This window comes from Suncus etruscus, chromosome 6 (genome assembly GCF_024139225.1).
Source record: "Suncus etruscus isolate mSunEtr1 chromosome 6, mSunEtr1.pri.cur, whole genome shotgun sequence".
Lineage (NCBI taxonomy): Eukaryota > Metazoa > Chordata > Mammalia > Eulipotyphla > Soricidae > Suncus > Suncus etruscus.
Genome location: NC_064853.1, coordinates 20,186,444 through 20,208,834, shown reverse-complemented (window position 1 = coordinate 20,208,834; position 22,391 = coordinate 20,186,444). Strand labels below are relative to the sequence as shown.

The window sequence follows — 22,391 nt, the reverse complement described above, 5'->3', positions numbered from 1 at the left end:
CAAGAATGAGGCATACTTCTTTACTTCCATTTTTTTTTTACTTTAGTAAATGAAGAGATATTGGGCCTTATTCTTGCATGTCATTGTGAGAACATAGGGAACAATAAGGACATACAAAGTGGTTAGAACTGTGGCATGGATGAGCTTCAGGCAAGAATGCTCCCATGGTAACTGTTTCCACCTGTGTCTCAGCATGCTGTAGACTGTGAATGCAACAAGAAATATGAACAGGAGGCAGACACTCTCATGCTTAAGGAGAGAAAAGTTGTGTCTCCAAAGGACAACCAATGTCGCTAGACATATAGATGGCAACAGAGCCTCAGTTGAATTCTAGTGCAAGGCTCTTAGGCCATGGTTTCATACAAAAGAGCATGGGCTGCTGCCCTAGTCACACACAACTCCTGGATACAAGCTCTAAACCTGGTCCCACCTGCCCAGCTCAGTTATCCTGGGCAGGTTACTTTATCCCTTTGAGACTATTATTATAATATTAATAATGTAACAATAGTAATAACTCTTCTCTCACCCTTAGGAGACTAACGATTAATTAAAAGCATTAATATATTAATGCACACTTTATATACTATAAATGCAGATGCCACTACAGTTATATATAATTTATATAATGTAGCCCAAGGTAGTACTCCCTAACTGCAGGTGACTATGGGTACTTAAAATACCAGATGCATGACTGAGGAGCTGAACCTAATCAGCTAAATTTTAAAAAATTGTGGAGGAGGCCATATCCAGGGTGCTCAGGGACTATTCATGACTGCTCAGGAATGACCACTGGTGGTGCTCGAAAAACTGTATGTGACATCTGGGATCAAATCATGAAATCAATTAAAATTGAAAAAATAATAAATCAACTTTATTACTGGAAAATGTTCTGGTTTTCACACTAAGACAGCTATCTACTCTTTGACTTCATAAAACCTTAATACAGAATAAGTATTTCTGATGAAAATTTAGTATACTGGAAATGTCAAAGTGTTAAAATACATAAAGGACAATTATTTAGTATGAAAAAGTATGCAAAGTTTAATTTTTTAATTTTGGAAGGCTTGGACCACATCCAGCAGTGCTCAGGGATTACTCCTGACTCTATATACAGGGATCACTCCTAGGAAGATTCCAAGGATCATATGGAGCACTGAGGATCAAACCAGGTAGAACAAGTACAAGGCGAATTATTGCTATTTCTCTGGCTCAGTATCCCAATTTTTATGCTGGTTATAAGTTAATATTATCTTTCAACCATAAAGTTAAATGAAAAAAATTTAATCAGATAGGAGCAATTAGGGTATTATGAGGCTTAATCACACAGAGACATTTATCATACATCATGCGCACTCCAATCATCATGTTCTACCTGCCCTCTGAAAAGAGGGACAGCTAAGGATTATCCCACTTGACAATCAAATGAAATGTATTTTTAACTGAATTTTACCAGTTTCTTGGTGATTTTCTAATGTGGCTACAAAAGGACCCTGTGAATTTCCTATTGACTGGAAGACTAACACAGGAATGAAGTCCTCCCTCTCCTTCCCTCCTGGCTGTTCTCAACTGCATTGGCTGGATTTGTAAAGTATGTAGTACCTGGGACTGTAAAACCAGTGAAAATTAGCTTCAGTTCATTTAGCTGAATAAAGGAGAATGCAAAGGGCTGGAGCAATTGCACAGTGGTAGGGCATTTGCCTTGCACTTGTCGACCCAAGACAAAGTCAGATCTGATCCCCGGCATCCCATATGGTCCCCTGAGCCTGCCAGGATTAATATCTGAGCACAGAACCAGGAGTAACCCCTAAGTACTGAAAAGTGTAGGGGAAAAAAGATATTCTCACAGATTCTAAGAATAATTGTAGCAGCAGGCTCAAGAAAGGCAGTGCAGAGAGAACAAGAAACTAAGGTGGAACCTGCCTCCAGGATGCAGGTCTCTTGTAGTTACTTACTTGAAACTAATCCTAATATATCTTTTTTTTTTTTTTTTTTGGTTTTTGGGCCACACCCGGTGACGCTCAGGGGTTACTCCTGGCTATGCGCTCAGAAGTCGCTCCTGGCTTGGGGGACCATATGGGACGCCAGGGGATCAAACCGCGGTCCATCCAAGGCTAGCGCAGGCAAGGCAGGCACCTTACCTCTAGTGCCACCGCCAGGTCCCCCTAATATATCTTATTTATTGTTTATTGCTGTTCATGTATATGGCACCAGGAATAATATCAGTTCTCATACATATGAGACACACATTCTGCACTGAGCTACCCCACACATTTCTTCAGTATCTTTATTACAACATTTTGAATTCAAGAGATAATCAGTTTGCTAAACTGGAATTCTTGGTCAAGACTTTGAGTACCCAGAAGTGTGAGGGAGTGTGATTTCATGGGGCTAGGAAGGCACTTTTATTGACAGGCCCCTAAACCAATATTTGAAGTTGAAAAATCAGGAGAGAACTGGGGAGGGAGGAGACGGGGTTCTGCCAGAGGAGGCTAAGCAGGCATAAACCACAGATATCACTGAGCACAGAATACCTGGCACAGAAAAATACTCAAAGAAGAGTAAAGAGGGTGGAGCTGGAGTGATAGCACAGTGGGTAGGGCATTTGTCTTGCATGAGGCTGACCCAAGTTTGATCCCTAGCATCCAGTGATTTCTGAGCATAGAGCCAGGAGTAACCCCTGAGCACCACCGGTGTGACCCAAAAATCAAATACATATATATATGTATGTATGTATGTATGTATGTATGTATGTATGTATGTATATATTGTATATATATAATAAGTAATAAGTAATGAGGGAGAAAAATTCAGGTCTACCCTGATGGTGTCTACAGATGTGGATGAATGACTGTCTCTTTTAAGTTTCAATTTTCTTCATGAGGAAATGAGAGAACACATGCTGTATCCCAGATTCACCAAAGCCTTCTCAGTCCCCTGTGGAACTCACAATTACTTCAGCACTTGAGCTTGCCATTCTCAGGGTTAGACCCTGCCTGGAGAAACTAGATGAGCTCTGTACCCTGTTAGAATCAGAGGATTCAATTCCTGCCTATCTCAATCCATCCCACCCCCATCACAGACCCCTAATTTAGTCTCCTGGACTTCTCTCATAGCTCTGCAGAAAAATAGAACTCTAGAGCTGTAATGTTCAAAGAAAACCCTTTTAGTTTAACTGACTGGGGACTGCTGATTCAGCAAAACAACAGTCTTGAGAAAGAACATAATTCCTTGCATGATCTCTCTTGTTAAATGGGAAAGAAAAGGTGACTTTTAGCTTTGTACAAGCCATTAAAACAGCCCCAATTATGCTCTTTGGTCAATAGCTTCCTCTAGCATTGGTCAATGCTGTTTCAAAGGAGGGACCAACTGTGAGAAAGACCTAGGAAAATTAGGATTGAGTCTGTTATGCATGCATGCATGCACTTATTCAGGACACTGTAGGGAGAGACAGATGAATTGGACTGAATCTTTGTCAACAAGGAGCTCACAGTCTACTTGAATCTAGTAGAAATTGAGAAGTTACCAAACAGCCATAGACCAGTGCAAATAGTAGGAACAACTCATTATGGATCTGGAAGGTGAAACAACTCATTCAACCTGGGAAAATTTAAAAGAAGGTCATTCTAGACAAAGAAAATGCCAAGCCATGGTAAGTGTTATTTTCTGTAAAGTTAAAATGAGTTTGCTTGAAGCATAAGGTGCATGAGGGGTTGGTACGTTAAATCACTTTGTTTTGCAGTGACTCTGTTTCATTCTGTTTCACCATAAGTCCCCAATCATGCTAAATAAATGAAGTGATAGGAAAAATGATATGTACTTCTTCGTGACGACCTGTGAAAACTGCAATGCATTTTCTGAGTTCTTAAAAGTACCCTCAAGCTCTATGAAAATGAGAGAAGTGCATCTGCCATGCCAAGAGCTTTCTTAGGCAGAATGGCTATGTTGACTTGCCAGTCCTAGCTTAGTAAATTCAAGAAATTTTGAATCTGAGAATTTTTCCCACCCTTTCCATGAGAGACATGAGTTTGACATGTGTAAGACATGTGATCAAATACTGTTCTGTTACCTACTGAAAAGGAAAGTGTAAGACACTCAGTCTTTCTTAACTTCTATTTCCTCTTTTATAAATAAAAATATATTCCCTATAACATAATATTTGTAAATATTATATAAAATATTTGTAACAAATATTCTTGGTAACTAGGTAATTTTCTAAGAAAATATGATGAATAATACTTTCTAAGATAATCATCACCATTACCTTCTTGATCTTGGGAGAGATGGGTTACTTTTCAAATAATGATCAAATAGTGAGCACAAGTAATGAGTATAATTTCAGTGTTTCTCAGCTAATAACTACACTTAGTGTTGCTAGGCCAACAAGAGGTATGGAGGACCATGTAGTGTTGGAAATCAAATTAGGGTTAGATCATGAAGGTATGTGACTTAAACACTCTACTATTTCTCCAAACATTTTCTCTTCCTTAAAGATAATACTTCATGGTGAGAAACTCATTTCTAAAAGGGATACAGTGTATTTGAAGTCAGAAAACATGGGTTCTATTCCTGGTTCGACCTTTTACTCTCAGATCCTTCCCCATTTCTCTTTCTTTCCCCTACTCTTTTCCTTTCTGTATGTCAGAAACTAGATTTCCTATGTTCCCCTATAGGTGAAGCCATTCAGATGCTCTCATGGAAACTTGGAGGTAAAGACTGGGAGAAGACAGAACATTTTATTCTCTTGTTCTATCTTCAGTGCTGCATTTTCAGCTGTTGTGCAACTACCATGGTGCCAGATTTTGCTGGGTTCCATGCTCCCAGGTTCTCCACCTTACCAGAGAGATCTGTTAAGTTGACTTCTGTAATTCCACTTCCACCTGCAGAAAGAAAAGAAGCAGCTGCCTTCTTCTAATAGTCATTGAATGTCTCTCCATTCCATGAGTTTCTACAGTCTTCTCTTTCCCATAAACCATCCCCTCTATTGATAACTCTAGAGTAATTTTATTATCTGCACATGCTGTCTAATAACCTAGGTAAACTTTTATTCTAAGACAATGGTGCTTGTAGATGACCTCAAAGACATATTCCACTATCAAGGGAATTTGGTTTTTGAGTCAAAGGATTTTCAATTGGTCACAGCTACTGTTTAGTTTTCCCCTTCTCCAGCCACAGAAATTTTGTCTGGATCCATTCACAAGCATCATCAATGAGTTTCCACCCCAGCCCCAAATCCTGAGTGAAAGACTGAACTGTATCAATGCATTGACAATTTGATCTAGCACATATTCTCCCAGAGGTAGCTGGCAAGCACCCAAGACAGGTGTGTTTGAAGTATATATTGGAAGCACCTAAACTAGAGCAAGGTGAACAAAGTGAGAAAACTCTCACTCAGCACTAGGGGAATGCGACAACATAGTTATAACTTGACCACACAAAGTTGGAACACTCTGCTTTGAACTCTTGTGAACTATTTCATATGAAGTGTATTCAAATCCTATTCTGCCACTCCTGTTGCATGACCTTGGAAAATTTTAGTGTCATCTTTGAAATGTTGCCTACTTTGAATAATTAGGGAGAAAGCACAGGGTTGTTAGAAGGAAATGGAGCACAGAACCATGATCTTTCTTGATCCCTCACCTTCTTTCAGACCTGTCAGACCTCGCCTCTGCCCATGTCCTGTTTCCATGGCAAGTGGTGGCTCCTTTCTTCTGGGCTTTGTGATAGCAAACCTGCTGTAAGACCAAACCCCTTCCTAATGACTTTCTGCTTCACACTTCACTTCTGCTAAATTTACCCTAGTGGTTGAAAGAAATCAGGGAACCTCTCCTTCAAGGGCTACAAACTAAAATACCAAGGAAATCCTTCTTTCTCCTAGAACTTACCATCCTAAGAGTCACATTGAACATGCCCAGTCAAGCCAGTCTTCCAGATTCTAAAGACAGTGACAATTTTCTCTACAATTTGCAAGCAAAGCAATAATGCTCTAATTATGTGTCTATTATCATCACCATCATAATGCGCCCGCATGGATGGTGGCAGCAAGACTGGGTTAACATATTCATTAGGAACAGACACGAGCAACATGACATTAATACCACTAATAATACCTAATTGAGCTTAATTACAATGTGATGCCTAATATATTGTGATGAATTTATTCTCAAAGTATTTACATATTTGTAGTTAAGTAATTAGCATTCTGCTCATAAATAACTCCTCAAAAGTCCACTCCAGCTTTGGAGCACAAGGGAGTCTACATACACCCGCCTATTTGGAGTGGCCTGGAAAAAAAAATGCACACTCTTAATTTGTATGGAAATACATATGTCACGTTTTCCTTAAAGGCAATGTGACTGGATCCCACTGGGAAGGCATAGGGAAGGGGGAGGGATAACGGCTAGAGAAAGATCAGCTCCTCTCAACTTGGAGGGTCTGACTAAGAGAAGGGCTTTCATGCTGGAGCTTTGCTGTGCCTGTCAGACCATACAGAAAGCTTTGTGATCTGTCATGGTGACAGATGTCAAGAGGAACATTAACAAAGTGGGAGAAGATGATCCAGGTAGAGAGAAAGCTCATGGGCAGAGCTAGAAGTTCTTGGTGTTTAACTTGCAAAGAAGAGCCTCAAAATATGAATGAATGAACTGTCTCCTGAGACTTGAAGGGCTGTCGTGAGGCAGCAGGAGCAGACTGATGTGAATGAGCACAGATTTTAAAGCCAAGTAGTTAGTTGTGTTTGAACCCTAGTGTAGCTACTAACAATCCACAAGGCCTTAGAAAAATATGTGATGTTTCTAGATCTCAATTATCCTCTCTATGAGTTGTTTTAAATCATATTCTCCAAGAAAACAATGCTTAAGACCCAAAATTCCAGAATCCTCAGAGTCCCTGGCTCATAGAACAAAGATTCAGCAGCCCAGGTATCAGAGTTAAAATAAGTTTTTTTCACCACTAACTATCCAGTGGATGTGGGGCCCGTTAGCAGATCTCCACAGTTCTTCATTTTCTCACCTAAAATAAGGATTAATGTCACACTTAACACACAAGATGATAATGAGGATTAAAGGAACAAAATAATTCTTGCAAAGTGCTTCCAGGGCATTCAATACGTAGTACATACTCAATGTTAACCTGGTCAACTATGTCTTTGTTTCCTTGAGAATTATTTTCAGAAAAAAAAAAAAAAAAAACAAGAATTCCCTAGCTAATTGGAGCATAAATGTAATGTATTATGGCAATGAAATGTCCAAGAAGATTGTGGAACGTTGAGGAATAAACTCATGAATCCATGCCACAAGCCCTAAACAACCTGCCAACTCTTCAACCAGCAGAAGCCACCAGCACCAAATCCATCTTCCTGGTCACAGTCAGGAAGCCACTGTGACCACAAATGACCACCCTGGGGAGACCATCCATGCTGCTGCCCACTGCAGAACCAAATGGTGCCTTTTGCCATCTGCACAACTCAATCATTGCAGACACCCTGCACTGTAACACCCACAAAGCTGGTTCATGGAAGAATGGATCCTCTGCAAATGTGGCTACAGAAAAATAATCAGTTCGCTGCAACTATGGTTTCCTACAGAAGTAACAAAGCAAAGCTTTTCTCATTTCTAAATCGAATACAAAGCAATTGGATTGGCTAAACTCCAAACACATCAAGAGCTTCAGTTGAAAGAAAGTGTGGGAAGAGATTCTGGAAAGATCTTTCAAGAAGTGGTAGCAGGAAGAGATTCTGGAAAGATCTTTCAAGAAGTGGCAGCACCTAGATCCAATCCCAAAAAGGGAGGATGGATGGGAAGCTCCAATGTATCTCCTCATTGTGCTTCTTTTGTCCTGTTCCAAAGTGAAAAGACAGTATACTAGGGAAACATACTGTCTATAATTCATCAGGACTTGGCCCATAGCTCTCTCTGCTCATATGAAGTTTAAAAATTTAGGCAAGAATTTGAACCAATAACTATCCTTTGATCACATGTCAATGTGATGTGATATTAGACTTCTAGGTCTCATTCATCCTAGAACAGGTAGAATGTTGCCAAGACAACTCCACCCCAACCTCAAAGAGATTTCTTCTCTTTAAGGAGCAGAAGTCATCAAAACAGAATGCCAGCTCCTTTTTTCTTATATCAAAAACCTGTTTTCTCCCAAGATTGGTGAACTTCAAAGAAAATCTTCCAATTGCAGGCAGAATCATCTCTGCACTGGTTGTTATTTTCCAATGGTCAGATCCATTAGCTGTCTTTTCTGCCAGAAGGCTGTCCCACAAGATAAAGTGATCAGGGCTATAAACTTTAAGCTTCCAAGTGTGTTCAGTCAATGGGGGTTATAGAAGAAGATCTAAGGCAAGAGGAGAGGAAGATATTTCTTCCCCACTTCCTTAAGATTTCAGCCTTAACCTTATAGCAGTATTTTTATCCCATTGTGTCTTGAGCTTCTTTCAGTTGACCCTTCTACCTTCCGGTTCATCCCTGAAAATTCCATAATCTTCTTGGATATTTCATTGTAATAATACATTACAATTCTGCTCCAATTAGTTAGAGAGGTCTTTTTCTTCTGAAAATAGTTCTATAGGAAACAAAGACATAGTTGATCAGGTTAACATTGAGTATTCACTATGTATTTTATGCTCTGGAAGCACTTTGCAAGAATTATTTTGTTCCTTTAATCCTCACTATCATCTTATATGCGTTAAGTGTGACATTAATCCTTATTTTAGGTGAGAAAATGGAGTATACCTTATACCCTTATACCTGTATTCTGTAATATCATTGTCACCCTTTCACCTGAAAGCCCAGAAAGGTAAAGATCTACCATGTTTGCTGAGGGGTGGGGGTCAACACTTAGTTACTGGTTAATTTAACCCTGCCATAGTCCTATTATCAAATTTTCTTTGGTAAACACTGCTTCTTCCAGGGCTCCTAACTAATTCAGCCCCAAGCAAGATCTCTAAAACAGCATTTCCTCTTTCCTCACATCTTATTTCATTTCTTTTCTTCATTTCTCCTGCATAGATCTCCTTTCCCTACGAAAGGAGATCTTCTGTGTTCTTGGCCCATATGAGAAGCCTTTTGTTTTAGTAGAAAAATGAACTTCAGAGGAGGCTGCTTTAGCTCCCCATGAAAGCGAACATGCGAAGACAACAAATGATTAGAAGAGTAAAGTGAGAGGACAGTGGCTTTCCTTGTAGATTGCTGGCTCTACTCATTAGTACTCATTAATACTCATCAGTACTCATTAGTTACCCATTAATGATGAGTTTTGAACCTATTCTCTTTCCCTCCTGTCCCATTCAGAAACTAGACCATACAGGAAGACTGGTAAGGTGTTTCAGCACTAAACTCTGTAACAACCACTCTGTATCCAAACCAAGTTCTATAATTTGTAATATTGGATAAATGCTTTGCACTCCACATCCTAATCTGAAGTTGATAGTAATAACGGGATTCCTTATTGCATTGGAATATTATAAAAGTAAAATGAATAAAAGCAAAGAATTTTGAATCACTTGGTGCACATAAATAATACTATTATGATTTGAACACCATACATTAGACAGAAGACACTGAGAAGTCACAACCTGAGGAAGGGAGAATGGAGATCAGGTTTGGTGTTGTACATAATGTCTTATCTCAAGTAGGGCTGGAGAGATAATGCAGGGGCTAAAGCACTCCATTTGCCTTGCCAGTGGTTGGTTACAGTTCAATAACCAGGACTGCCAGGCATGATCCCTGAGCACAGTGCCAGGAGTAAGCTCTGAGCATGGCTGGGTGTATCCCAACACCTCCAACTCCCTAATAAAATAAATTTAAAAAAATAAGTAAATAGGGGCTGGAGAGATAGCATGGAGGTAGGGCATTTGACTTGCATGCAGAAGGACAGTGATTCAAATCCCGGTGTCCCATATAGTCCCCCAAGCCTGCCAGAAGCGACTTCTGAACGTAGAGCCAGGAGTAACCTCTGAGCACAGCCAGGTGTGAACCAACCCCCCCCAAAAAAAGTAAATAAAAGAGTAAATGCAATGTGCAACTTCATGGATAGACCTTGAGGTAATCATCTAAGTAAATAAGTCAGGAAATGAGAGACAATCATGGAATAGATTTTTTTATGCAAGACTATAAGTGACAAATCACAACAAAAGCAATTTAGATACTACAAAAATATGATGATTATCCTAGGCTGAAGGAGGGAAGATTTTTTCTCAAGCAGGGAGTATTTGAGAGGGAATGGTTTTAGAACTTTGGTGCTAGATGTGATGAGGATAATATGTATAATGAGGGGTGTAGCTGTGGTCCTGAACTTATACAAAATGATAAACTAAAGGTAAATTATCTATTTGTTTTATTTTGGGGCCTCACCCAGTATTGCTACTGACTCTGTACTTAGAAATCACTCCTGATAGACTTGGGGGTGGGGAGAACCATATTGAATGTTAGGGATCAAATCTGGATCAGCCACATATAAGACAAATAACCTACTCACTGTACAATCACTCCAGGCCCCCCAAATCTTCATTTTTAAAAATCTAAGTGGGTCGGAAGATCAGTTAGTTACAGGTAGCTCTAATGAATAAACACCTGTGAAGTCCAGGTACCCACCTCAGCCTCTTCTATTTTTTTATGGTTTTTGGGCCACACCCAGCAGCGCTCAGGAGTTACTCCTGGCTCCAGGCTCAGAAATCGCCCCTGGCAGGCATAGAGGACCATATGGTATGCTGGGATTCAAACTACCGTCCTTCTGCATGAAAGGCAAACGCCTTACCTCCATGCTATCTCTCCAGCCCCTCAGCCTCTGTTTTAATACCCCTTCCCTGAACCAACTTGAGTGGATGCTCCAAGGAAAATCCTAACTTCGCTGCTGAGCTGCCTTTACTTGACATCACTAGTCTGTCCTCTTAGAGGAAAGGGCCTTAAAATTTCTTGTCTGTGGGGAGACTTACTTGACACCATGTCTAGTAGAAAGAACAGCCCAGGAGGAAGACTCCTGTGTGTACCTCAAAAATACCCTGTCAGCTGTGACCTAGGATTGACCTTGAATTGCCACCAAAACTACCACCACCTGATACCAGACAGTGCCACCATCACTGCTGAACTACCACTGACACCTGCTATTGTCACCATTCCCAATCAATAAACACTGGGTAGATAGAGCTGAGAGGTCTTCAGAAGTTAAAAGATACTGAGCAGTTAGCCCAAAACAGAACAACCACCTATTAGTGAGATTCTTTGTGTTCTGCTTTGAGTGTCCCTTACTCCCTACACAGTGAGAGCCTCTAGAAAAATTGTGGAAAGGGTACTCCAGGCAACCCATTGTATTTATTTTCTGAAAAACTCTTTCTTCATTGAAATAATCTCTGAAAACCATAACGTGTTTCTCTTCTTTTGGTGGACTCTGAATGCTACAGCTTAGGGCAAAACTTAAAGCACCAGCATAGAGATGGAACTGGGTTGAATCATTAGTCTGCTTGAATATTCAGTGTGTTAAATGCTTCCAGAGCACTGTGTGTGGCCCAGAGCACCAGTGTAACTCCAGAGGACCAAAAGGGAGGGTTCAAAGCTCAAAGAGTATCAGAGGCAAGCAACCGTGAGGTTGTAAAAAGCAAATAGAACTAGGGAGTAATCCAACTTAAACAGAGGAAGGAAGGGCCCACAGTGTAGGATCCTGAGCTTGGCTTACAAGAGTGTGATGGAGGAGCCAAAGCCTCTTTTTCCCAAATTCAAAACCACTCAGGGATTTGGAAATGAAGGAGCCCACAGCCCAATAGGCATGCTCTACTTTTCCTGATGGAAACGGCTAGAGAGATAGTACAGCGAGGAGGGTACTTGACTTTCATGCAGCTGACGGGTTCGATCATCCCATATCATCCCCTAAACCTGCCAGGAGTGATTCCTGAGCACAAAGTCATGAGTACCACTGGGTGTGATCCTAAAACCAAAAAAATTTTTAATTAAAAATTAATTAATTAATTAATTTAAGAGAGAGAGAGAGAGAGAGAGAGAGAGAGAGAGAGAGAGAGAGAGAGAGAGAGAGAGAGAGAGAGAGAGAGAGAGAGGCAAGCACAGCCAAGTGTGGCAATGGCTCCCCTTGTGGTGGTGCTGAACGGTGACTGCCTTCAGGTATCACGCAGTAAACTGCCAACTCAGGGTGGCTTCCAAAAGGTAGGAAAGTATAGTGGGTACTAGCTGCTTTCACCCAGGGTAGAGAGAACATGGGGTTGTGTTGGCAGGTTGGACTGCATTTGGAGCTCACAGAGGGGTGGAAGAAACTCTAGCTTCGTGTACCTCAAGCTAAGTGGATTCCGGGTGACCAGAGACCTGGAGAGAGGGTGCAGCTCATTCTGTGAAGCCTCATTTGCCAGAGGAAGGGTCAGAGGAAGCCCCCGGCTGCCTCCCCCCAGGCTGCGGCCATGACCTTGCTGAGCCCCGAGAGTGACAAGCATGCAGCCGCAATGATTAACCTTGCCACTTGTTTCTGCAGTTTATTGTGACAAGACAATGCAATAAGGAGGGAGGTAATCAAAAAGCAATTTTGTAGCAGTGAGCTTAAAGTGACAAACCTCACTTTTCCTAAATAAATCACCATGATTCCCACAGGGCTCAGGACTGACAACTAGGGTTTCCGTAGTAACAGGGCACTTAACTAAACATGAGGCCCTGTGTGAGCCAGAGCCTGAGGCATCTGGTGAGAAGGAATGAGGAGGACCAGGGACAAGTACAGTGGTCCCTGAAAGCTGGAGTAAAGCCACAGCCTATAAGGGTTCCACTTTGCACCATTCTCCGGGGACCCCTGAAGGTTTGAGGCACTGAATCATTTGTCATTTGCCACAGCCACTCACTGGGTCTCCAAGAGCCATCTGCCTTGCTTGGTGAGTGAATTTGAGAACCGGGCCTGGCTTGAGAGGTTTACAAGACAACGCTGATGAACTGAATTCTAAAAACTGTACCACAATGGGCTTCCCTGTGGATCATTGTTCCAAATTTAAGATCCTAGAACTAACATTGAAGATGGCAGGGGAGAAAAAGTAAAGGAGCTGGTAAAGTGCAAAGGACATTTTCAGACAGAAGTTCACAAATATTCAAACCTATCAGGATTTCTTTTGTTTTTGTTGTTGTTGTTGTTGTTGTTGTTGTTTGAGGGGAAGCCACACCCTAGCTCTGTGCTCAGGGAACTTTAAGGAGTAGCCTGAGCTGGGATCAACCCTAAATCAGCTGTGTGTTATTTACCAAGGTTTCTTAAAAGAGCCTTCACAAGGGTGAAATAGTGACTCTGGGTGATTTTTCCTTCTTCAGTGCTCTCTTCCTCCTTTGATCTATTTAGTGACTCATCATTGTGTCCCAGCTTGGCTGGAGCAGCTCTTTACAGCCCCCTTCTTACACTTGGCAGCTCTGGGGTCACAGATCTGCTTGCACTCCACCCAACAAAGAACGTTTGCCTGCTAGCTTTGCCCACCCAGGACTGCAGGTTTGAGAAATGAGTCCTGGAGTAGTCATCTATAATCTCAGCCCTGAAGGACAATGGAACTTGGCCTGTAGAGCAGTAGAAAGGCTCTTGGCAGGACTCTTGAAGATACAGAATGGGGAAAAGGGTTTTACAGATGAGGAAAGACCTGAATTCCACATTCTAAATTCTGCAGAGACAGAGAAATAGTACAAAGGTTAACCATTTGCCTTGTATACAGCCAATCCAGAATCAATCCCCAGTTCCACTAGTAGTGACTTCAGAGCACAGAGCCATGAGTAAGTCCTGAGCACTGCTGGATTGTGGCCCCCAAACAAAACAAAACAATACAAAACTCTTTGGGCCAGAAAGAATGTGTACTTGTTTTACATGTAGGCTGACTCTGGTTCAAACCCCAGTTACCACCAGGAGTAATCCCTGAGCACAGAACCAGGAGTAAGCCCTGAGCACTGCCTCATATAACCCAAAAATAAAAACAAAAACAAAAAACAAAAACAAACAAAAACCTGTTCCTACATCTCCTCTGGCTATTTTCTGGTGGTTCTTCCTCCTTGAGGAGTGTCCTGAAAAGGACCCTCCATGCCCAGAATTACAGAGTTTCAGCAGTTTTTGCTTCTGAGCTTTGTCCCTTGCAGACAGAGAGGATCCTCTCACAAACATTCCATCTAAAAGGCTATTTTGATATTGGAAAAGTACAGTGAGTAGGGCATTTGCTTCATATGTGGTCAACCCAGGTTGAGTCCATGGCATCCCATATGGCTCCCTGAGCTCTGCAAGGAGAGATTCTTTAATGCAGAACCAGGAATAACCCCTAAGCAACATCTCTTGGTGTAGCCCAACAACAAAAATACATAGATAAAGGGCTTTTCTTTATCTAATCAAAATATAAGCAGTAACAATTTCACATATTGTCATTTGGTCAATCAGATCTATATTTCTCTCCTATATTCCCTGAAGTTCCTTGAAATTAGGGGGAAAACAATTTCCTTTGACTCAAGGTTGGGTATCCCTGCCCCCTACCCACCTTGCGTGTGACTGATCATTAATAAGCACTGTTGGACAGAAGGGAGCGGGGGTTGGGGGGGAGGATACATTCAGTGGGATCTATAGGGTGCATTTCCATCAGGTTTTATCTCTGAGTTTGGAGTAAATTTCCCTTTCCCACATCGGTTTCCAAGTCTCTGTACTCAAGTGATCATAGTGTAATAGATTGATAAAGAGGCTACCCCCAGAGCAGTAGAAGGGTCAGGCCTTCATCTAGTTTTCCCTGATTCTTTGTTGACCCTTGCAAAAAATAATTTCAAAAAATAGTACACGGTTTGATCTTTGCATATGGTTCTGCAGCCACTAACATAAGTAGTCTCTGAGCACAGAGCCAAAAGTGAATCCAAAGCATCACAAAGTATGACACTCCCCCCCAAAAAAAATTCAGAAAGGAGACAAAAAAAAGTTAAATAAACATCTATATTTAGGACATTTGACAGCGGGGGAAAGCCTTCTATGAGGGAAAGCAGCCCTGACTCGCAGAAACTATACCTACTGCCTCCATCACCCAGAATTACCATTCTCCTGATGGCCCTGCCTCATCACCCCTCTAAAATTCCTTTCAGGGACACTAATCTGCCCAAATTTTAGGTATGTCAGATTTTCTGGGTGATATCACTAGGACTTTTTGGAGTGAATAGATGTGTGCGCACACACACACACACACACACACACACACACACACACTATCTTCCTTCTTCTAGGAAGACTGAAAGCCATAACCCACAAATGCAGCCACCATGTTCAAACTGGGCCAGCTGCATAGGATCACTCTTTTAATTAATGAAATGTAAGTTGAGCCTTTCACTTAATGAAAGGTTGTGAACATACAGGCCTATGCAACAGAAAGTTGGCCATACCTGGAGGAGAAAGTGAGCCAAGCTCCCACCCTACCGAAGTCATGCCTGCTGCCTCCATCACCCAAAATCACCATTTTCCCTTTTGTCTCTCCTAATCACCCCTTTACAATTCCCTTCAGGGACACAAATCTGATCAGACTTCAGGTACACCAGTATTTGAGCTGATATCACCAGGGCTTTTTGGAGCAAGTGTGACACCTACTTGACTGTGTCTTCCTGCTCTGGGAAGCCTGGCAGCTAAGAACATGCCCCTAAAAGTCACAGTATCAGTAATAGTGCTTTGAATTTCTGGACAACTTTATTTGTTGAATGCTGTTATCCCTATAGGAACACACTGATTTAACAGAATGGACAGCTAACAAGAGCTTACTAAAACTTCTGTCATTGTGCTAATGATCTTATTGGTGATATAATAATTTTCACAAAGATACTTGCTACTGTACTTTTTCTTTCTTCTTTTAAACTTTCTTCTTCTTTTATTTTTTTCTTTCTAATTTTTTCAATAACTTTGCTTTCACTTATCTTGAAACCAATGTATTTTGGTCAACTATGTCAACCATGTGATGTATTTTTATTAGATAAAGTATAAAAGATTTTAAAAAATTTTAAAAATTTAAAAAATAAAGAGGGACGGGCCCGAAGAGATAGCACAGTGGCGTTTGCCTTGCAAGCAGCCGATCCAGGACCAAAGGTGGTTGGTTTGAATCCTGGTGTCCCATATGGTCCCCCGTGCCTGCCAGGAGCTATTTCTGAGCAGACAGCCAGGAGTAACCCCTGAGCACCGCTGGGTGTGGCCCAAAAACCAAAAATAAATAAATAAATAAATAAATAAATAGGGAAAGCAGGCTTCAGAGGTACAGACACAGCCCAAAGTAAGCTTCAGGTGAATCCCCTTAGGGAAAATATGTTCTCCTTGCCTTTGCAAAGTTGGTTTTATAGAAAAAATTTTTTGTACAAGCTGTTCCCCCTTGGTGCTTTCTATCTAGAAAATAATCTGTTGCTGGGTGTTGTTAAAGGATAGTACTTGAAATCCTTGGTGGTCTTCTTTTATACACTTACTATGGTTTTTTGTTTCTGTTGGAATTTCTCTTCTCAGCCTTCTGGACTGGTGCTGGCAGCTTTCATCTCTGCATCTCAATGAGTTTCTAGCCTTCATGCTTTTGGGCTACTTTGGGCTGGATTCAAAGTGACTTTTTAAATCCACATCTTGAGTTTGTTACTTCCAGAGAGAGAAACTAATTGCTGGGTACCCTGTGTGCCTGCCTGCTTGAAGAGCACTTAGGGATAACACAAAATGGAAAACTACTCCATAACTGCTTTCATGCCTCCTGCCATCCCAACCAAGAACTCTCTAAGGACGTGGGAGGGGAGTAGGGGAACTTTAGCACTGAGTGAGCATGTCAGACAGACAAAAATAAACACCATCTGATTTCCCTCATTTGTGAGGATAAAGAAACCAAATAGAGCCAGGATGTAGCTCAGCCACAGAGCACTTTCCTTATACAAGAAGCCCTGGTTCAAACCCCAGCACCTCAAAAGAAAACAAATAAACCAAATAAATAGGTTATAAGAGTAAACCTGGACGGCAACTTTTGACCAGAGAGAAGTGGTAAACTGGATTAGGCAAACTGGTAGGCAAACTGGATTGGGGGGGTCAACAGTATGGTGAAGGATACAAGCTGGACCTGGTGATTATCCTGGTAAAGTATGTACAAATGTAGAATCACAATGGTGCTCACTAAAACCTACATGAGGTATTTACCTCTTGGTTTGGTTTTGGTGTTTGGGCCACACCCACCAATGCAAGGAGGGTTACTCCTGGCTGCTTGTTCAGATATTACCCTGGTGGCATTCAGGGACTGTCCAATACAAGAAATAGAACCCTGAGCTCCTCCGTGGAAAGAAAGTAAGTACTCAGCCCATTGAATTAGTTCTCTGGTTTTTGTTTTGGATTTTTATACCACTAGTGGAGGGGCTCAGGGGTTACTCCTGGCTCTGCACTTATGATTTATTCCTCGCAGGCTCAGGGGACCATATGGAATACCAGAATTAAACCTGGGTCAACTGTATGCAAAGCAAATGTCCTACCTACTGTATTCTGACCCCACCTCCAGATATTTATTTAAAGTCCATAAGGTTTCAAATCAATATCAATTCCATGGAAAAGGCAGGGTCAGGGAGATAGTATAGTGGGTAGTGTGCTTGTCTTGCACATGGCTGACATAACTGACCCAAATTCTATCCTTGGCACCAAATATAAGCCTCCAATACTCTCCAGGAGTGATCCCTGAGCTCAGAGCCAGAAGTAATCCCTAAGCACTTCTAGATGTGGTTCCAAAACCAAAAAGTACATAACAAAAAACAGGGACTTTCTCAGTCTCCCATGCCTGGCACAGATTTAATGAATTTGAAGCTTTTCCCAATAATATGGGGATCCTGAGTGGCAGCAGGAGGCTGAGCACTTTCTGTGAGCTCTAAATCACTGGCCTGCATCTCTTCAGGTCATACATGAAGGACCTCTCAGGGCTGTGATTCCTTCTGGGTAGCCTTGATCCACATTCTCTGGAGGGCACTGGGAAAGCATAGGCTGTCAGTGAACCTAGCACCCTACTGGCCTCCCAGGTTCCTCTCTACTTGCTAACTTGGACCCCAATGCAATGCCTGAATTCCTGCTCACAACAGAATGGGGGGTTGGATCTGAGAAAGCTGAGCCTGAGAAGCCAAAATTGGGCTCCCACACTTCACTTTTTTCTTTCACACCCTAAGTGCCAGGCAGACTGCAAGGCTGCTCTCCCCCAAAGTACAGAACTGCACATTTGTGAGATGAGGAGGGGGAGAGGGGCTTTTCCAGGGGTTTTCTCCACCACTCTCCATAAACAGAACTGTCAGGAGTGCCAGGAAGTCAGCTGCACATGGGGCTGTCATCTAAATGGAAGGGGGGACACTCACTGAGAAGTGGTATTTAAGGAAAATTTTCTAGGAAGTGAAGGAGGTAGTCACCACATGAGTCTCAAGTGGGAGAACATTCTAGACAGAAGGGCTAAAATGATGCAAGTTCCAAAGTGAGCATTTTCTGGCATTTCCAATGCCAGCTAGGTTGAGTGAGTTGGAGTGAGCAGGAGGGTAGAGAAATGATGTCAGCAACTAGACTTGGTGTGTGTGAGTGTGGAGGTGGGTCACAGGGATCTGGTTGACCACTAAAGACTTTGGAGCTGGTGGGTTAAGATGGGCTTTGTGGCCAGTTTTTGAGTAGAAGACAGCTTGGACCAGCTTGAGGTAGAAATAGAGCAAGGCCACTAAGCCAAACCAGTAAGAAGAGTGAGTAAGGAGGGAAGCGTGAAGGGAGGAGGAAGGAGAGGAAAGAGAAAGGTGGCAAGAAAAGGGATGGTATACAGGGGGAGGGGAAGAGAGTGGAAGAATGAGAAGGAAGGAGAAAGAAAAATAAAAGGGAGTCAGAGATATAGTACAGGGGTTAGGGCTCTTTTATGCCCCTAACCTGACCCAGGTTCTATCCCCAGAACATATCAAGTCCCCTGAGGCCCACCAGGAGGGATCCCTGGGTAAAGAGCCAGGAGTAAGCCCTGAGCACCACCAGGTATGGTCCAAAAAAATAAAAAATAAAAAGAGAGAAGAAAGGGAGGGGAAATAGAGAGGAAGAGAGTAGAAAGAGGAAGAGAAGGGGAAGAGAAGGAGGAAGGAAGTATGTTAGTTTACAACCTTTTATCTAAAGCAAAGGCGTTCCTTCCAACTCTTCTCTTTCTTTTCACCAAGCCCTTTGAGTTGTAAAAGTCCACCTGGATAGGTACTTTGGTCCCTCACTCGACCTTCCCCATCCCGGTTGAATTTGTACTGGTAGAATAAAGAGAGGTTTTGGCTTTGCATGTGGAGAGAGATCATGAGGCGAGAAGCAAACCCTACTCCATGATTGTTTCCTGACGGGCTTGGTTTATTAATTTACGTGCAACCCTGTTTCAGACCAGCTCACTCATATGATAAGTGGGGTGATTTCACAGTAATGGAGGTGGGAACAAGCTGATGCCTGGATAAGGATCAAGAATTTTCTGGGATAAAGACAGAGCGATCAGAGAGCAAGAGAAAACCATGAGTGACTAACTGTCATAGCACAGAAAGGATCAGGAAGTTGGAAGTGGACCCAGAGAGCAGATTGAGGAAGAAGAAGTATGAGCCTCAACTTGGATCTGGGGTGCAGTGAGTGCAGTCTGAGGAGAGATAGTATAAATGTGGAAATCTGGGCCAGAGCAATAGTGGTAGGGCATTTGTCTTGCATGTGGCCAACGAGAAAAGACCCCAGTCCGTTCCCAGTATCCCAGGTGGTCCCCTGAGCTTGCCAGGAGCAATTTCTGAGCTCAGATCCAAGAGTAACCCCTGAGCACTGCAGGGTGTGTGACCCCCACACACACACCAAAATGGGAATCAGCCCAGTGAAAATGGTGACGAGGGTCTCACCTCTGTTCTTGGCTCTGTCTGAATTTCTCTCCTGCCTTGCCCCTTGCACTCTCTGTGTCCTCCTCCCTATCAGTCTCCTGAAGGGATCTCATGTGGAGCCACCAGCCTCATGGCCTTTCATGGGGTAAAGAGTGTGAGTGAGGGATGCCTCAGGCCTTCACCAGCTATTCCCTTCCATAATGTATAAGACAGCTGACCTCCAACTGACACTGAACAAATGGGAGTGGGAATTCAGATTTGCTCCCTGATGTAACTGCAACTGCAGCCTATAGCCAGAGGAGGAGGTGAAGGGAATGTCAGGGGCCGGGGCAGTCTGGTACCTTGCTTTTCAGATGAGTGAGATCTGAAAGGACAGGTACCCTCAGCCATCTGTTTAACAGGGTTCCTGACATCATGTCCTGCGAGAAAATTGCATGGACTTTAGACTTCATGGCCACAGTTTGAAGCCACATCTTTTGTTTTTTGCTCTGTGATCCTCAGGCAAATCACTGGACTTCCCTGAGCATGTAATAGCTACAAGTCTCTTTCATAAAAAAGTGTGCTTGAGGGCCCGGAGAGATAGCACAGCGGCGTTTGCCTTGCAAGCAGCCGATCCAGGACCAAAGGTGGTTGGTTTGAATCCCGGTGTCCCATATGGTTTCCCGTGCCTGCCAGGAGCTATTTCTGAGCAGACAGCCAGGAGTAACCGCTGAGCACCGCTGGGTGTGGCCCAAAAACCAAAAAAAGAAAAAAAAGAAAAATTGTGCTTGAATTCAGTAAAAGAATTTTATCAGCTTTGGGCCAGAGAGACAGAACAGAAGTTAAGATACTTGCCTTGCATGCAGTCCAACATATTTTTTAATTAAGTGTTTTAATTGATTTAATCACCTTAATTCTTAATTCTCAAGAACAGATGAATGGATAAAGAGGATATGGTATATGTGCCTATCAAATACTGAACCACTGGCACAATCCAAAGTCCTTCAGGTAGTGAGTGATCCCTGAGCACTGAACCAAGAATAATACTGAGCACTACTAGGTGAATGCACCCCAACTTTTTTTTGCCAACTTTATGCCATGTAATTCTTATATCAGCAAGTTGTTTAACTTGCCCTCAGTTTTGAGGGCACCCTACTAGAGTTGGGGTCAGGAGACTAAGGGGGATCTGTAAATATACTTTATCTTAGAGGACTTGGAACAAGTGTAAGGGAAAAACATTTTTCACAGGAGCAGCCAATTGACTCAAGATTGTTAGATCGAAAAGCCACCAATTCCGACTGCCAATACTGGGCCTTCCATATCCTGCACCTGCTGTGTCCCTTGGTTTTTCCAGATCTTTTACCACCTCTCTCTCCTATGTCACATTGAGGAAACTGCTTTTCTAATGGTCTTCCCTTGACAAATGAATCACACCAGAGACATAAATCAGACAGGCAATTCATACCAACTGCTTTCAATTAAAGCTCTAAAAAGCTCCAAACAGAAGCATCACTAGGAAAAGGAGAAGAAAAAGACAAGTAAGATTTTTTTCATTCATCAGCTGGTTAATCAATGACACCACTATACTATGTCATTCCTAGTCAGAATATTTGAAGAAACAAATGTGGTGTCAGTGACATCAGCAGTTCACTCTTTCTGAGTAAATGGTCCAACTGCCCTAGTTCCTTTACACCACTCCTCTCCAACAATTCCACCAGCACCCATTCCAGTCCACTTACTGCAACTTTCCCTTCACCAACACTTCCAGCTCCAAGGACTCTTTCTGGTCCTCAGACCGCCACACCTGGCCATTGGCCCAGTCTCCAAGGAGCTTCCCACTCAATCTGCCCTAAATCACTTGAGATCAACTTTCTTCCCTCTTGGGGCCTCTCCTCTGCTCCCACTGTCACAGATAGAAGTCTTCAAACTTACATATTGAGGGGCCAGAGTGATAGCACAGCAGTAGGGCATTTACCTTGCATGCAGAGGACTCTGGATGGATCCGGGTTCAATTCCTGGCATCCCATATGGTCCCCAGAGCCTGCCAGGAACTATTTCTGAGTTTAGAGCCAGGAGTAATCCTTGAGCGCCACTGGGTGTAGTCCCAAAAAATAAACAGGGGCCTGAGCACAGCGGTAAGGCATTTGCCTTGCACTTGGCCACGCATCCCATATGGTACCAGAACGACTTCTGAGGACAGAGCCAGGAATAACTCCTGAGCGCCGCCGGGTATGACCCCTCCCCAAAACAACAACAACAACACCAAACTTGAATATTGAGAGTTCCCTGGGACCAGAGAGACAGTGCCAAGATTGGAGCCAATGCTTGCCATGCAGAAGTCCAAGTTATATCCCCAGCATCCAGTACTTCATGGTCCCCCGAGCTCAGTGTTGTGTGGCCGTGGTGGCCTCCTGAGCAATGGTTGTAAGCACCAAACTTTGGAAAGTGAATCTCTTTTCCTCACTACAGAGAAACTGAATCCAGGACTGGAGAGATAGTATAGCGGATCAAGCTCTTGCCTGGCACGTGGTTAACTCCAATTCGACCCTCCACGTTCCATATTGTCCCCTGAGCACTGCCAGGCATGATCCCTGAGCATAGATTTGT

The 22,391-nt window shown here is 42.7% G+C and overlaps 1 non-coding gene across 1 annotated transcript; it reads right to left on the bottom strand.

The window, feature by feature from the left end:
- Positions 1-1,283: 1,283 nt before the first annotated feature.
- On the bottom strand, positions 1,284-1,418 carry LOC126012447 (U8 small nucleolar RNA). The gene has a single exon (XR_007496919.1). It is a non-coding gene; the product is annotated as a U8 small nucleolar RNA (small nucleolar RNA).
- Positions 1,419-22,391: the final 20,973 nt, after the last annotated feature.